Source organism: Ascaphus truei, chromosome 5 (assembly GCF_040206685.1).
Source record: "Ascaphus truei isolate aAscTru1 chromosome 5, aAscTru1.hap1, whole genome shotgun sequence".
Classification (NCBI taxonomy): domain Eukaryota; kingdom Metazoa; phylum Chordata; class Amphibia; order Anura; family Ascaphidae; genus Ascaphus; species Ascaphus truei.
The window spans coordinates 225,494,483-225,512,905 of NC_134487.1; positions in this window are offsets into that span (position 1 = coordinate 225,494,483).

Here is an 18,423-nt window from a genome sequence, read left to right on the forward strand (position 1 = left end):
ACGCAACTGCTCTGAAGATGAGACTTTAAGATTCAGGCTAAAGACCTAAAAAGTAAATTTATTGAGAGAAAGTATTCGGAGAGTCTCTTAGATGAGGCATTCGAACAAGTTAATAATATACAAAGAGATACTTTACTCAAATATAACAATAAGAAAAAGGACACAATAGAAAGGTGTAATAATCAAGTTGCTTTTATTACTCAATACAATGAGATGGCACCAAAAATAAAACAGATTATAAACCATTATTGGCCCATCCTGTTGAAAGATGATGTTTTGGCTGACATTCTCCCAAAAAAAAACACACATCATATTCTCAAAGGCTAATAATTTAAAATCTAAATTAGCCCCGAGTTGTCCGGTTAAGCAACAAAAACAGAAACAGACAGGGGGTTTAAAAGGTTTTTTAACTTGTTCGAAATGTGCGGCTTGCTCTTATAGTGTGAATACCAAACAATTTACATCAAATATAACCTCTAGAAGTTATCCCATTAAGACATTTATAAATTGCCATTCAATTTTTGTAATATACTTGCTTCAATGCCCATGTGGCTTGCAGTATATTGGCAGAACTCAGAGAACTTTCCAGAGACGTATTTAAGAGCACATTTATAACATCAAAAAGGGATTGGTCACACATAGTGCCTCTCACCATTTTCTTTTGTGTCATAATAAAAACCCTAAAGGTTTACGCTGTCAGGCTATCGAGGTGGTTCAGGCCAATTCGAGAGGTGGGAGTAGATTAAAACAGGCCAGTATGCGTGAAGCATACTGGATTTATGAATTAAAAACACTCTCTCCAAGAGGGCTGAATATAGACTTCGAACTAAAGGCCTTTTTATGATGTGATATATTGAGTTCATTCTCTGTAAGCCCCATTGTTTATTTATTGTTTTAACTTATTTTTTAAATGTTTTAATGTTTTATGTTTATTGTTTCATTGTTATGTTTGTATTATATGTGTAGTAAGGCTTGTTTTTGAGCAACCATGACCATGGCAATTGCAGTGTTAAATAAATTTTAATTATGCAATTAGACAATTAAAATCACGGATAAAGTGTATATATACTATCGAGTGTCAGGGGTAGTCACACCCCTGAAGAAGTGCGCGCATGCACATGAAACGCGTTGGGAAGTTATTCTTGTGTTTTAGAGCTGCTTTTTGGTTTCGGAGGACATTGTATAGCAGCTGATCAGGCCGTAAGGGGAGAAGAGAGAGAGAGGAGCATCGGTATTGGAAACCCCGCGGTGTGTGACGTCACATCCGCCCGGAAGTTCCGCATTTTGTGAACGTTTGGAAAGGAGCTCCGGTTACCATCTCTAAGGAGCATCGGTGCGATTTCCATCTGTACTGCCTGTTTACATCCATTGTCCTGTAAGTAGGGTTTCACTTTTACCCCTCTGGACCTCGGTGCTATTCTCTGTACCCTCCGGAACCCAGCATTAGTTGTTGTTAATAAATAGCTTTGTTTTAAGTCTATAGCCTTGCTAGTGTTGTTGTATTTGTGTGTCATGTCTGTTGTGTGTTGTTAGTCCTGTATGCTTTTATGTCAACATTATTTGGCATACTGCACCATAATTTGTTTTTTGCTTCTTTTTTTCACATATTGCACTGCTGTATGGTGAGAGTCGTCTGTTCACTCCTTCACTGCCTGTTCACCTAAGGACACTTTTGGGACTCTTCACTGAATGGTTTGGATTTTATCTGATTAACATTTATTCAATGGACTTGTTAGGTGCCGGTAATTCTTTTTTTCTATGTTCTATTGTCTGACTGTACTGTCAGTATTTGCCAGGCTGCCAGTTTTTTATTTATTTTTATTTATTTAAGTACACATTTATATTATTACTAGCTGAGAGACCCGGCGTTGCCCGTGAGTTAAATTTCCCGCTAGGAAAAGGGGGGGGGGGAGAGAGGGGGGGAAAGGGGAGGGAGAGGGGGGACAGTGGACAGGGGGAGGGGGGGACAGTGGACAGGAGGGGTGGACAGGAGGGTGGGGACAGTGGACAGGAGGGGGGGGACAGTGGACAGGAGGGGGGGATGACAGTGGACAGGAGGGGACGGGACAGTGGACAGGAGGGGACGGGACAATGGACAGGAGGGGACGGGACAGTGGACAGGAGGGGGGGACAGTGGACAGGAGGGTTTGACAGGATGGGGGGACATTGGACAGGAGGGGGGACAGTGGACAGGAGGGGAGGGGCAGTGGACAGGAGGGCGGGGGACAGTGGACAGGAGGGGGGGCAGTGGACAGGAGGGGGGCGGGACAGTGGACAGGAGGGGACAGGACAGTGGACAGGAAGGGGATGGGACAGTGGACAGGAGGGGACGGGGACAGTGGACAGGAGGGGACAGGGACAGTGGACAGGAGGGGATGGGGACAGTGGACAGGAGGGGACGGGGACAGTGGACAGGAGGGGACGGGGACAGTGAACAGGAGGGGATGGGGACAGTGGACAGGAGGGGATGGGGACAGTGGACAGGAGGGGATGGGACAGTGGACAGGAGTGGACGGACAGTGGACAGGAGGGGGACGGGACAGTGGACAGGAGGGGGATGGGACAGTGGATAGGAGGGGGACGGGACAGTGGACAGGAGGGGGACGACAGTGGACAGGAGGGGGGGACAGTGGACAGGAGGGGGGGACAGTGGACAGGAGGGGGGACAGTGGACAGGAGGGGGGGACAGTGGACAGGAGGGTGGGGCAGTGGACAGGAGGGGGGGGGACAGTGGACAGGAGGGGGGGACAGTGGACAGGAGGGGGGCAGTGGACAGGAGGGGGGGACAGTGGACAGGAGGGGGGGACAGTGGACAGCAGGGGATGGGGACAGTGGACAGGAGGGGACGGGACAGTGGACAGGAGGGGACAGGACAGTGGAAAGGAGGGGGATGGGACAGTGGACAGGAGGGGGGTGGGACAGTGGACAGGAGGGGGATGGGACAGTGGACAGGAGGGGGATGGGACAGTGGACAGGAGGGGGGGACAGTGGTCATGGGGGGGGACAGTGGACAGGAGGGGGTGACAGTGGACAGGAGGGGATGGGGACAGTGGACAGGAGGGGACGGGACAGTGGACAGGAGTGGACGGGACAGTGGACAGGAGGGGGATGGGACAGTGGATAGGAGGGGGACGGGACAGTGGACTGGAGGGGGATGACAGTGGACAGGAGGGGGGGACAGTGGACAGGAGGGGGGGACAGTGGACAGGAGGGGGGGACAGTGGACAGGAGGGGGGGACAGTGGACAGGAGGGGGGGACAGTGGACAGGAGGGAGGGGCAGTGGACAGGAGGGGGGGACAGTGGACAGGAGGGGGGGACAGTGGACAGGAGGGGGGGCAGTGGACAGGAGGGGGGGACAGTGGACAGGACGGGGGGACAGTGGACAGAAGGGGATGGGGACAGTGGACAGGAGGGGACGGGACAGTGGACAGGAGGGGACGGGACAGTGGAAAGGAGGGGGACGGGACAGTGGACAGGAGGGGGGTGGGACAGTGGACAGGAGGGGGACGGGACAGTGGACAGGAGGTGGATGGGACAGTGGACAGGAGGGGGACGGGACAGTGGACAGGAGGGGTATGGGACAGTGGACAGGAGGGGGGACAGTGGACAGGAGGGGGGAGACAGTGGAGCGGAGGGGGGGACAGTGGACAGGACGGGGGGACAGTAGACAGGAGGGGGGGACAGTGGGGGGGAGGGGGGCGGTGGACAGGAGGGGACGGGGACAGTGGACAGGAGGGGGGGGACAGTGGACAGGAGGGGGGACAGTGGACAGGAGGGGGGGGCAGTAGACAGGAGGGGGGGACAGTGGGGAGGAGGGGGGGACGGTGGACAGGAGGAGGGGGGGACAGTGGGGAGGAAGGGGGGGACAGTGGGGAAGGGGGGACAGTGGGGAGGGGAGGGACAGGGGACAGGAGGGACAGGGACAGTGGACAGGAGGGGGGGACAGTGGACAGGAGGGGGGCAGTGGACATTGGACAGGAGGGGGGACAGTGGACAGGAGGGGGGGACAGTGGACAGGAGGGGGGGGACAGTGGACAGGAGGGGGGACAGTGGACAGGAGGGGGGACAGTGTACAGGAGGGGGGTGACAGTGGAAAGGAGGGGGGACAGTGGACAGGAGGGGGGACAGTGGACAGGAGAGGGGGGCAGTGGACATTGGACAGGAGGGGGGGACAGTGGACAGGAGGGGGGGACAGTGGACAGGAGGGGGGGACAGTCAACAGGAGGGGGGGCAGTGGACATTGGACAGGAGGGGGGGACAGTGGACAGGAGGGGGGGACAGTGGACAGGAGGGGGGGCAGTGGACATTGAACAGGAGGGGGGGACAGTGGACAGGGGGGGGACAGTGGACAGGAGGGGGGACAGTGGACAGGAGGGGGGACAGTGGACAGGAGGGGGGACAGTGGACAGGAAGGGGGGACAGTGGACAGGAGGGGGGGACAGTGGACAGAAGAGGGGGACAGTGGACAGGAGGGGGGGCAGTGGACAGGAGGGGGGACAGTGGACAGGAGGGGGGACAGTGGAGAGGAGGGGGGGGACAGTGGACAGGAGGGGGGGACAGTGGACAGGAGGGTTTGACAGGATGGGGGGACATTGGACAGGAGGGGAGGGGCAGTGGACAGGAGGGCGGGGGACAGTGGACAGGAGTGGGGGCAGTGGACAGGAGGGGGGCGGGACAGTGGACAGGAGGGGACAGGACAGTGGACAGGAAGGGGATGGGACAGTGGACAGGAGGGGACGGGGACAGTGGACAGGAGGGGACGGGGACAGTGGACAGGAGGGGATGGGGACAGTGGACAGGAGGGGACGGGACAGTGGACAGGAGGGGACGGGGACAGTGGACAGGAGGAGACGGGGACAGTGGACAGGAGGGGATGGGGACAGTGGACAGGAGGGGACGGGACAGTGGACAGGAGTGGACGGGACAGTGGACAGGAGGGGGACGGGACAGTGGACAGGAGGGGGATGGGACAGTGGATAGGAGGGGGACGGGACAGTGGACAGGAGGGGGACGACAGTGGACAGGAGGGGGGGGCAGTGGACATTGGACAGGAGGGGGGACAGTAGACAGGAGGGGGGGACATTGGACAGGAGGGGGGGACAGTGGACAGGAGGGGGGGACAGTGGACAGGAGGGGGGACAGTGTACAGGAGGGGGGGACAGTGGAAAGGAGGGGGGGACAGTGGACAGGAGGGGGGGACAGTGGACAGGAGGGGGGGACAGTGGACAGGAGGGGGGCAGTGGACAGGAGGAGGGACAGTGGACAGGAGGGGGGACAGTGGACAGGAGGGGGGGGACAGTGGACAGGAGGGGGGGACAGTGGACAGGAGGGGTGGACAGGATGGGGCTATAGTGGATAGGAGGGGGGGCAGTGGACAGGAGGGGAGGGGCAGTGGACAGGAGGGGGGGGACAGTGGACAGGAGGGGGGGGCAGTGGACAGGAGGGGGATGGGACAGTGGACAGGAGGGGGGGGGACAACAGTGGACAGGAGGGGATGGGACAGTGGACAGGAGGGGATGGGGACAGTGGACAGGAGGGGACGGGGACAGTGGACAGGAGGGGACGGGGACAGTAGACTGGAGGGGACGGGGACAATGGACAGGAGGGGACGGGGACAGTGGACAGGATGGGATGGGGACAGTGGACAGGAGGGGATGGGGACAGTGGACAGGAGGGGATGGGGACAGTGGACAGAAGGGGACTGGACAGTGGACAGGAGGGGACGGGACAGTGGACAGGAGGGGACGGGACAGTGGACAGGAGGGGGACGGGATAGTGGATAGGAGGGGGACGGGACAGTGGACAGGAGGACGACGACAGTGGACAGGAGGGGGCGGGGACAGTGGACAGAGGGGGGGACAGTGGACAGGAGGGGGGACAGTGGACAGGAGGGGGGACAGTGGACAGGAGGGGGGGACAGTGGACAGGAGGGGGGACCATGGACAGGAGGGGGGCAGGGAACAGGAGGGGGACAGTGGACAGGACAGGGGGACAGTGGACAGGAGGGGGGGACAGTGAACAGGAGGGGGGACAGTGGACAGGAGGGGGGGACAGTGGACAGGAGGGGACGGGGACAGTGGACAGGAGGGGACGGGGACAGTGGACAGGAGGGGACGGAGACAGTGGACAGGAGGGGACAGGGACAGTGGACAGGAGGGGATGGGGAAAGTGGACAGGAGGGGACGGGGACAGTGGACAGGAGGGGACGGGGACAGTGGACAGGAGGGGACGGGACAGTGGACAGGAGTGGATGGGTCAGTGGACAGGAGGGGACGGTACAGTTGACAGGAGGGGATGGGACAGTGGACAGGAGGGGATGACAGTGGACAAGAGGGGATGGGACGTCAGTGGACAGGAGGGGACGGGTTGACAGGAGGGGATGGGATGACAGTGGACAGGAGGGGACAGGACGACAGGAGGGGACGGGACGACAGTGGACAGGAGGGGATGGGGACAGTGGAAAGGAGGGGACGGGACAGTGGACAGGAGGGGATGGGACAGTGGACAGGAGGGGGACGGGACAGTGGACAGGAGGGGGACAGGACAGTGGACAGGAGGGGGACAGGACAGTGGACAGGAGGGGGACGGGACAGTGGACAGGAGGGAGACGGGACAGTGGACAGGAGGGGGACGACCGTGGACAGGAGGGGGTGACAGTGGACAGGAGGGGGAAACAGTGGACAGGAGGGGGGGACAGTGGACAGGAGGGGGGCAGTGGACAGAAAGGGGGGACACTGGACAAGAGGGGGGGACAGTGGACAGGAGGGGGGAAAGTGCACAGGAGGGGGGCAGTTGACAGGAGGGGAGGACAGTGGACTAGAGGGGGGAGACAGTGGACAGGAGGGGACAGGGACAGTGGACATGAGGGGAAGGGGACAGTGGACAGGAGGGGACGGGGACAGTGGACAAGAGGGGACAGGGGCAGTGGACAGGAGGGGGCAGGGACAGTGGACAGGAGGGGGGGGACAGTGGACAGGAGGGGGGGGCAGTGGACATTGGACAGGAGGGGGGGGACAGTGGACAGGAGGGGGGGACAGTGGACAGGAGGGGGCGGGGACAGTGGACAGGAGGGGGGGGACAGTGGACAGGAGGGGGGGGCAGTGGACATTGGACAGGAGGGGGGGGCAGTGAACAGGAGGGGGGGACAGTGGACAGGACGGGTAGACAGTAGACAGGAGGGGGGACAGTGAACAGGAGGGGGGACAGTGGAGAGGAGAGGGGGACAGTGGCCAGGAGGGGACAGGGACTGTGGACAGGAGGGGACGGGGACAGTGGACAGGAGGGGACGGGGACAGTGGACAGGAGGGGACGGGGACAGTGGACAGGAGGGGACGGGGACAGTGGACAGGAGGGGGGGGGCAGTGGACATTGGACAGGAGGGGGGGGCAGTGAACAGGAGGGGGGGACAGTGGACAGGACGGGTAGACAGTAGACAGGAGGGGGGACAGTGAACAGGAGGGGGGACAGTGGAGAGGAGAGGGGGACAGTGGCCAGGAGGGGACAGGGACTGTGGACAGGAGGGGACGGGGACAGTGGACAGGAGGGGACGGGGACAGTGGACAGGAGGGGACGGGGACAGTGGACAGGAGAGGACGGGGACAGTGGACAGGAGGGGATGGGGACAGTGGACAGGAGGGGATGAGGACAGTGGACAGGAGGGGACGGGACAGTGGACAGGAGGGGACGGGACAGTGGGGGACGGGACAGTGGACAGGAGGGGACGGGACAGTGGACAGGAGGGGACGGGACGAAAGTGGACAGGAGGGGACGACAGTGGACAGGAGGGGATGGGACGATAGTGGACACGAGGGGACGGGACGACAGGAGGGAACAGGACGACAGTGGACAGGAGGGGATGGGGACAGTGGACAGGAGGGGACGGGGACAGTGGACAGGAGGGGACGGGGACAGTGGACAGGAGGGGGGGACAGTGGACAGGAGGGTGGGGCAGTGGACAGGAGGGGGGGGGGCAGTGGACAGGAGGGGGGGACAGTGGACAGGAGGGGGGACAGTGGACAGGAGGGGGGGCAGTGGACAGGAGGGGGGGACAGTGGACAGGAGGGGTTTGACAGTGGACAGCAGGGGATGGGGACAGTGGACAGGAGGGGACGGGACAGTGGACAGGAGGGGACAGGACAGTGGAAAGGAGGGGGATGGGACAGTGGACAGGAGGGGGGTGGGACAGTGGACAGGAGGGGATGGGGACAGTGGACAGGAGGGGACGGGACAGTGGACAGGAGTGGACGGGACAGTGGACAGGAGGGGGATGGGACAGTGGATAGGAGGGGGACGGGACAGTGGACTGGAGGGAGATGACAGTGGACAGGAGGGGGGGACAGTGGACAGGAGGGGGGGACAGTGGACAGGAGGGGGGGACAGTGGACAGGAGGGGGGGACAGTGGACAGGAGGGGGGGACAGTGGACAGGAGGGGGGGACAGTGGACAGGAGGGGGGGACAGTGGACAGGAGGGGGGGCAGTGGACAGGAGGGGGGGACAGTGGACAGGACGGGGGGACAGTGGACAGAAGGGGATGGGGACAGTGGACAGAAGGGGATGTGGACAGTGGACAGGAGGGGACGGGACAGTGGACAGGAGGGGACGGGACAGTGGAAAGGAGGGGGACGGGACAGTGGACAGGAGGGGGGTGGGACAGTGGACAGGAGGGGGACGGGACAGTGGACAGGAGGTGGATGGGACAGTGGACAGGAGGGGGACGGGACAGTGGACAGGAGGGGTATGGGACAGTGGACAGGAGGGGGGACAGTGGACAGGAGGGGGGAGACAGTGGAGCGGAGGGGGGGACAGTGGACAGGACGGGGGGACAGTAGACAGGAGGGGGGGACAGTGGGGGGGAGGGGGACAGTGGACAGGAGGGGGGGGACAGTGGACAGGAGGGGGGACAGTGGACAGGAGGGGGGGGCAGTAGACAGGAGGGGGGGACAGTGGGGAGGAGGGGGGGACGGTGGACAGGAGGAGGGGGGGACAGTGGGGAGGAAGGGGGGGACAGCGGGGAAGGGGGGACAGTGGGGAGGGGAGGGACAGGGGACAGGAGGGACAGGGACAGTGGACAGGAGGGGGGGACAGTGGACAGGAGGGGGGCAGTGGACATTGGACAGGAGGGGGGACAGTGGACAGGAGGGGGGGACAGTGGACAGGAGGGGGGGGACAGTGGACAGGAGGGGGGACAGTGGACAGGAGGGGGGACAGTGTACAGGAGGGGGGTGACAGTGGAAAGGAGGGGGGACAGTGGACAGGAGGGGGGACAGTGGACAGGAGAGGGGGGCAGTGGACATTGGACAGGAGGGGGGGACAGTGGACAGGAGGGGGGGACAGTGGACAGGAGGGGGGGACAGTCAACAGGAGGGGGGGCAGTGGACATTGGACAGGAGGGGGGGACAGTGGACAGGAGGGGGGGACAGTGGACAGGAGGGGGGGCAGTGGACATTGAACAGGAGGGGGGGACAGTGGACAGGGGGGGGACAGTGGACAGGAGGGGGGACAGTGGACAGGAGGGGGGACAGTGGACAGGAGGGGGGACAGTGGACAGGAAGGGGGGGACAGTGGACAGGAGGGGGGGACAGTGGACAGGAGAGGGGGACAGTGGACAGGAGGGGGGGCAGTGGACAGGAGGGGGGACAGTGGACAGGAGGGGGGACAGTGGAGAGGAGGGGGGGGACAGTGGACAGGAGGGGGGGACAGTGGACAGGAGGGTTTGACAGGATGGGGGGACATTGGACAGGAGGGGGGACAGTGGACAGGAGGGGAGGGGCAGTGGACAGGAGGGCGGGGGACAGTGGACAGGAGTGGGGGCAGTGGACAGGAGGGGGGCGGGACAGTGGACAGGAGGGGACAGGACAGTGGACAGGAAGGGGATGGGACAGTGGACAGGAGGGGACGGGGACAGTGGACAGGAGGGGACGGGGACAGTGGACAGGAGGGGATGGGGACAGTGGACAGGAGGGGACGGGACAGTGGACAGGAGGGGACGGGGACAGTGGACAGGAGGAGACGGGGACAGTGGACAGGAGGGGATGGGGACAGTGGACAGGAGGGGACGGGACAGTGGACAGGAGTGGACGGGACAGTGGACAGGAGGGGGACGGGACAGTGGACAGGAGGGGGATGGGACAGTGGATAGGAGGGGGACGGGACAGTGGACAGGAGGGGGACGACAGTGGACAGGAGGGGGGGGGCAGTGGACATTGGACAGGAGGGGGGACAGTAGACAGGAGGGGGGGACATTGGACAGGAGGGGGGGACAGTGGACAGGAGGGGGGGACAGTGGACAGGAGGGGGGACAGTGTACAGGAGGGGGGGACAGTGGAAAGGAGGGGGGGACAGTGGACAGGAGGGGGGGACAGTGGACAGGAGGGGGGGACAGTGGACAGGAGGGGGGCAGTGGACAGGAGGAGGGACAGTGGACAGGAGGGGGGACAGTGGACAGGAGGGGGGGGACAGTGGACAGGAGGGGGGGACAGTGGACAGGAGGGGTGGACAGGATGGGGCTATAGTGGATAGGAGGGGGGGCAGTGGACAGGAGGGGAGGGGCAGTGGACAGGAGGGGGGGGGGACAGTGGACAGGAGGGGGGGGCAGTGGACAGGAGGGGGATGGGACAGTGGACAGGAGGGGGGGGGGGACAACAGTGGACAGGAGGGGATGGGACAGTGGACAGGAGGGGATGGGGACAGTGGACAGGAGGGGACGGGGACAGTGGACAGGAGGGGACGGGGACAGTAGACTGGAGGGGACGGGGACAGTGGACAGGAGGGGACGGGGACAGTGGACAGGATGGGATGGGGACAGTGGACAGGAGGGGATGGGGACAGTGGACAGGAGGGGATGGGGACAGTGGACAGAAGGGGACTGGACAGTGGACAGGAGGGGACGGGACAGTGGACAGGAGGGGACGGGACAGTGGACAGGAGGGGGACGGGATAGTGGATAGGAGGGGGACGGGACAGTGGACAGGAGGACGACGACAGTGGACAGGAGGGGGCGGGGACAATGGACAGAGGGGGGGACAGTGGACAGGAGGGGGGACAGTGGACAGGAGGGGGGACAGTGGACAGGAGGGGGGGACAGTGGACAGGAGGGGGGACCATGGACAGGAGGGGGGCAGGGAACAGGAGGGGGACAGTGGACAGGACAGGGGGACAGTGGACAGGAGGGGGGGACAGTGAACAGGAGGGGGGACAGTGGACAGGAGGGGGGGACAGTGGACAGGAGGGGACGGGGACAGTGGACAGGAGGGGACGGGGACAGTGGACAGGAGGGGACGGAGACAGTGGACAGGAGGGTACAGGGACAGTGGACAGGAGGGGATGGGGAAAGTGGACAGGAGGGGACGGGGACAGTGGACAGGAGGGGACGGGGACAGTGGACAGGAGGGGACGGGACAGTGGACAGGAGTGGATGGGTCAGTGGACAGGAGGGGACGGTACAGTTGACAGGAGGGGATGGGACAGTGGACAGGAGGGGATGACAGTGGACAAGAGGGGATGGGACGTCAGTGGACAGGAGGGGACGGGTTGACAGGAGGGGATGGGATGACAGTGGACAGGAGGGGACAGGATGACAGGAGGGGACGGGACGACAGTGGACAGGAGGGGATGGGGACAGTGGAAAGGAGGGGACGGGACAGTGGACAGGAGGGGATGGGACAGTGGACAGGAGGGGGACGGGACAGTGGACAGGAGGGGGACAGGACAGTGGACAGGAGGGGGACAGGACAGTGGACAGGAGGGGGACGGGACAGTGGACAGGAGGGAGACGGGACAGTGGACAGGAGGGGGACGACCGTGGACAGGAGGGGGTGACAGTGGACAGGAGGGGGAAACAGTGGACAGGAGGGGGGGACAGTGGACAGGAGGGGGGCAGTGGACAGAAAGGGGGGACACTGGACAAGAGGGGGGGACAGTGGACAGGAGGGGGGAAAGTGCACAGGAGGGCGGCAGTTGACAGGAGGGGAGGACAGTGGACTAGAGGGGGGAGACAGTGGACAGGAGGGGACAGGGACAGTGGACATGAGGGGAAGGGGACAGTGGACAGGAGGGGACGGGGACAGTGGACAAGAGGGGACAGGGGCAGTGGACAGGAGGGGGCAGGGACAGTGGACAGGAGGGGGGGGACAGTGGACAGGAGGGGGGGGCAGTGGACATTGGACAGGAGGGGGGGGACAGTGGACAGGAGGGGGGGACAGTGGACAGGAGGGGGCGGGGACAGTGGACAGGAGGGGGGGGACAGTGGACAGGAGGGGGGGGCAGTGGACATTGGACAGGAGGGGGGGGCAGTGAACAGGAGGGGGGGACAGTGGACAGGACGGGTAGACAGTAGACAGGAGGGGGGACAGTGAACAGGAGGGGGGACAGTGGAGAGGAGAGGGGGACAGTGGCCAGGAGGGGACAGGGACTGTGGACAGGAGGGGACGGGGACAGTGGACAGGAGGGGACGGGGACAGTGGACAGGAGGGGACGGGGACAGTGGACAGGAGGGGACGGGGACAGTGGACAGGAGGGGGGGGGCAGTGGACATTGGACAGGAGGGGGGGGCAGTGAACAGGAGGGGGGGACAGTGGACAGGACGGGTAGACAGTAGACAGGAGGGGGGACAGTGAACAGGAGGGGGGACAGTGGAGAGGAGAGGGGGACAGTGGCCAGGAGGGGACAGGGACTGTGGACAGGAGGGGACGGGGACAGTGGACAGGAGGGGACGGGGACAGTGGACAGGAGGGGACGGGGACAGTGGACAGGAGAGGACGGGGACAGTGGACAGGAGGGGATGGGGACAGTGGACAGGAGGGGATGAGGACAGTGGACAGGAGGGGACGGGACAGTGGACAGGAGGGGACGGGACAGTGGACAGGAGGGGACGGGACAGTGGACAGGAGGGGACGGGACAGTGGACAGGAGGGGACGGGACGAAAGTGGACAGGAGGGGACGACAGTGGACAGGAGGGGATGGGACGATAGTGGACACGAGGGGACGGGACGACAGGAGGGGACAGGACGACAGTGGACAGGAGGGGATGGGGACAGTGGACAGGAGGGGACGGGGACAGTGGACAGGAGGGGGGGACAGTGGACAGGAGGGTGGGGCAGTGGACAGGAGGGGGGGGGGCAGTGGACAGGAGGGGGGGACAGTGGACAGGAGGGGGGACAGTGGACAGGAGGGGGGGCAGTGGACAGGAGGGGGGGACAGTGGACAGGAGGGGTTTGACAGTGGACAGCAGGGGATGGGGACAGTGGACAGGAGGGGACGGGACAGTGGACAGGAGGGGACAGGACAGTGGAAAGGAGGGGGATGGGACAGTGGACAGGAGGGGGGTGGGACAGTGGACAGGAGGGGGATGGGACAGTGGATAGGAGGGGGACGGGACAGTGGACAGTAGGGGGACGACAGTGGACAGGAGGGGGGGACAGTGGACAGGAGGGGGGGACAGTGGACAGGAGGGGGGACAGTGGACAGGAGGGGGGGACAGTGGACAGGAGGGTGGGGCAGTGGACAGGAGGGGGGGGGGGACAGTGGACAGGAGGGGGGGACAGTGGACAGGAGGGGGGGCAGTGGACAGGAGGGGGGGACAGTGGACAGGAGGGGGGGACAGTGGACAGAAGGGGATGGGGACAGTGGACAGGAGGGGACGGGACAGTGGACAGGAGGGGACAGGACAGTGGAAAGGAGGGGGATGGGACAGTGGACAGGAGGGGGGTGGGACAGTGGACAGGAGGGGGACGGGACAGTGGACAGGAGGGGGATGGGACAGTGGACAGGAGGGGGGGACAGTGGTCAGGAGGGGGGGACAGTGGACAGGAGGGGGTGACAGTGGACAGGAGGGGATGGGGACAGTGGACAGGAGGGGACGGGACAGTGGACAGGAGTGGACGGGACAGTGGACAGGAGGGGGATGGGACAGTGGATAGGAGGGGGACGGGACAGTGGACTGGAGGGGGATGACAGTGGACAGGAGGGGGGGACAGTGGACAGGAGGGGGGACAGTGGACAGGAGGGGGGGGACAGTGGACAGGAGGGGGGGACAGTGGACAGGAGGGGGGGGACAGTGGACAGGAGGGGGGGACAGTGGACAGGAGGGGGGGCAGTGGACAGGAGGGGGGGACAGTGGACAGGACGGGGGGACAGTGGACAGGACGGGGGGACAGTGGACAGAAGGGGATGGGGACAGTGGACAGGAGGGGACGGGACAGTGGACAGGAGGGGACGGGACAGTGGAAAGGAGGGGGACGGGACAGTGGACAGGAGGGGGGTGGGACAGTGGACAGGAGGGTGACGGGACAGTGGACAGGAGGTGGATGGGACAGTGGACAGGAGGGGGACGGGACAGTGGACAGGAGGGGTATGGGACAGTGGACAGGAGGGGGGACAGTGGACAGGAGGGGGGAGACAGTGGAGCGGAGGGGGGGACAGTGGACAGGACGGGGGGACAGTAGACAGGAGGGGGGACAGTGGGGGGGAGGGGGGCGGTGGACAGGAGGGGACGGGGACAGTGGACAGGAGGGGGGGGACAGTGGACAGGAGGGGGGACAGTGGACAGGAGGGGGGGGCAGTAGACAGGAGGGGGGGACAGTGGGGAGGAGGGGGGGACGGTGGACAGGAGGAGGGGGGACAGTGGGAAGGAAGGGGGGGACAGTGGGGAAGGGGGGACAGTGGGGAGGGGAGGGACAGGAGGGACAGGGACAGTGGACAGGAGGGGGGGACAGTGGACAGGAGGGGGGCAGTGGACATTGGACAGGAGGGGGGACAGTGGACAGGAGGGGGGGACAGTGGACAGGAGGGGGGGGACAGTGGACAGGAGGGGGGACAGTGGACAGGAGGGGGGACAGTGTACAGGAGGGGGGTGACAGTGGAAAGGAGGGGGGACAGTGGACAGGAGGGGGGACAGTGGACAGGAGAGGGGGGACAGTGGACAGGAGGGGGGACAGTGGACAGGAGAGGGGGGCAGTGGACATTGGACAGGAGGGGGGGACAGTGGACAGGAGGGGGGGACAGTGGACAGGAGGGGGGGACAGTCGACAGGAGGGGGGGCAGTGGACATTGGACAGGAGGGGGGGACAGTGGACAGGAGGGGGGGACAGTGGACAGGAGGGGGGGCAGTGGACATTGGACAGGAGGGGGGGACAGTGGACAGGAGGGGGGGACAGTGGACAGGAGGGGGGACAGTGGACAGGAGGGGGACAGTGGACAGGAGGGGGGACAGTGGACAGGAAGGGGGGGACAGTGGACAGGAGGGGGGGACAGTGGACAGGAGAGGGGGACAGTGGACAGGAGGGGGGGCAGTGGACAGGAGGGGGGACAGTGGACAGGAGGGGGGACAGTGGAGAGGAGGGGGGGGACAGTGGACAGGAGGGGGGGACAGTGGACAGGAGGGTTTGACAGGATGGGGGGACATTGGACAGGAGGGGGGACAGTGGACAGGAGGGGAGGGGCAGTGGACAGGAGGGCGGGGGACAGTGGACAGGAGTGGGGGCAGTGGACAGGAGGGGGGCGGGACAGTGGACAGGAGGGGACAGGACAGTGGACAGGAAGGGGATGGGACAGTGGACAGGAGGGGACGGGGACAGTGGACAGGAGGGGACGGGGACAGTGGACAGGAGGGGATGGGGACAGTGGACAGGAGGGGACGGGACAGTGGACAGGAGGGGACGGGGACAGTGGACAGGAGGAGACGGGGACAGTGGACAGGAGGGGATGGGGACAGTGGACAGGAGGGGACGGGACAGTGGACAGGAGTGGACGGGACAGTGGACAGGAGGGGGACGGGACAGTGGACAGGAGGGGGATGGGACAGTGGATAGGAGGGGGACGGGAGAGTGGACAGGAGGGGGACGACAGTGGACAGGAGGGGGGGACAGTGGACAGGAGGGGGGGACAGTGGACAGGAGGGGGGACAGTGGACAGGAGGGGGGGACAGTGGACAGGAGGGTGGGGCAGTGGACAGGAGGGGGGGGGACAGTGGACAGGAGGGGGGGACAGTGGACAGGAGGGGGGGCAGTGGACAGGAGGGGGGGACTGTGGACAGGAGGGGGGGACAGTGGACAGCAGGGGATGGGGACAGTGGACAGGAGGGGACGGGACAGTGGACAGGAGGGGACGGGACAGTGGAAAGGAGGGGGATGGGACAGTGGACAGGAGGGGGGTGGGACAGTGGACAGGAGGGGGACGGGACAGTGGACAGGAGGGGGATGGGACAGTGGACAGGAGGGGGGGACAGTGGACAGGAGGGGGGGACAGTGGACAGGAGGGGGTGACAGTGGACAGGAGGGGATGGGGACAGTGGACAGGAGGGGACGGGACAGTGGACAGGAGTGGACGGGACAGTGGACAGGAGGGGGATGGGACAGTGGATAGGAGGGGGACGGGACAGTGGACTGGAGGGGGATGACAGTGGACAGGAGGGGGGGACAGTGGACAGGAGGGGGGGACAGTGGACAGGAGGGGGGACAGTGGATAGGAGGGGGGACAGTGGACAGGAGGGGGGGGACAGTGAACAGGAGGGGGGGACAGTGGACAGGAGGGAGGGGCAGTGGACAGGAGGGGGGGGGACAGTGGACAGGAGGGGGGACAGTGGACAGGAGGGGGGGCAGTGGACAGGAGGGGGGGACAGTGGACAGGACGGGGGGACAGTGGACAGGACGGGGGGACAGTGGACAGAAGGGGATGGGGACAGTGGACAGGAGGGGACGGGACAGTGGACAGGAGGGGACGGGACAGTGGAAAGGAGGGGGACGGTACAGTGGACAGGAGGGGGGTGGGACAGTGGACAGGAGGGGGACAGGACAGTGGACAGGAGGTGGATGGGACAGTGGACAGGAGGGGGACGGGACAGTGGACAGGAGGGGTATGGGACAGTGGACAGGAGGGGGGACAGAGGACAGGAGGGGGGAGACAGTGGAGCGGAGGGGGGGGACAGTGGACAGGACGGGGGGGACAGTAGACAGGAGGGGGGTTCAGTGGGGAGGAGGGGGGCGGTGGATAGGAGGGGACGGGGACAGTGGGGAGGAGGAGGGGGACAGTGGGGAAGGGGGGACAGTGGGGGGGGGGGGCAGGGGACAGGAGGGACCGGGACAGTGGACAGGAGGGGGGGGCAGTGGACATTGGACAGGAGGGGGGACAGTAGACAGGAGGGGGGGACATTGGACAGGAGGGGGGGACAGTGGACAGGAGGGGGGGACAGTGGACAGGAGGGGGGACAGTGTACAGGAGGGGGGGACAGTGGAAAGGAGGGGGGGACAGTGGACAGGAGGGGGGGACAGTGGACAGGAGGGGGGGACAGTGGACAGGAGGGGGGCAGTGGACAGGAGGAGGGACAGTGGACAGGAGGGGGGACAGTGGACAGGAGGGGGGGGACAGTGGACAGGAGGGGGGGACAGTGGACAGGAGGGGTGGACAGGATGGGGCTACAGTGGATAGGAGGGGGGGCAGTGGACAGGAGGGGAGGGGCAGTGGACAGGAGGGGGGGGACAGTGGACAGGAGGGGGGGGGCAGTGGACAGGAGGGGGATGGGACAGTGGACAGGGGGGGGGGACGACAGTGGACAGGAGGGGATGGGACAGTGGACAGGAGGGGATGGGGACAGTGGACAGGAGGGGACGGGGACAGTGGACAGGAGGGGACGGGGACAGTAGACTGGAGGGGACGGGGACAGTGGACAGGAGGGGACGGGGACAGTGGACAGGATGGGATGGGGACAGTGGACAGGAGGGGATGGGGACAGTGGACAGGAGGGGATGGGGACAGTGGACAGAAGGGGACGGGACAGTGGACAGGAGGGGACGGGACAGTGGACAGGAGGGGATGGGACAGTGGACAGGAGGGGGACGGGATAGTGGATAGGAGGGGGACGGGACAGTGGACAGGAGGACGACGACAGTGGACAGGAGGGGGCGGGGACAGTGGACAGAGGGGGGGACAGTGGACAGGAGGGGGGACAGTGGACAGGAGGGGGGACAGTGGACAGGAGGGGGGGACAGTGGACAGGAGGGGGGACCATGGACAGGAGGGGGGGCAGGGAACAGGAGGGGGAAACAGTGGACAGGAGGGGGGGACAGTGGACAGGAGGGGGGCAGTGGACAGAAAGGGGGGACACTGGACAAGAGGGGGGGACAGAGGACAGGAGGGGGAAAGTGCACAGGAGGGGGGGCAGTGGACAGGAGGGGAGGACAGTGGACAAGAGGGGGGAGACAGTGGACAGGAGGGGACAGGGACAGTGGACATGAGGGGAAGGGGACAGTGGACAGGAGGGGACGGGGACAGTGGACAAGAGGGGACAGGGGCAGTGGACAGGAGGGGGCGGGGACAGTGGACAGGAGGGGGCGGGGACAGTGGACAGGAGGGGGGGGACAGTGGACAGGAGGGGGGGCAGAGGACATTGGACAGGAGGGGGGGCAGTGAACAGGAGGGGGGACAGTG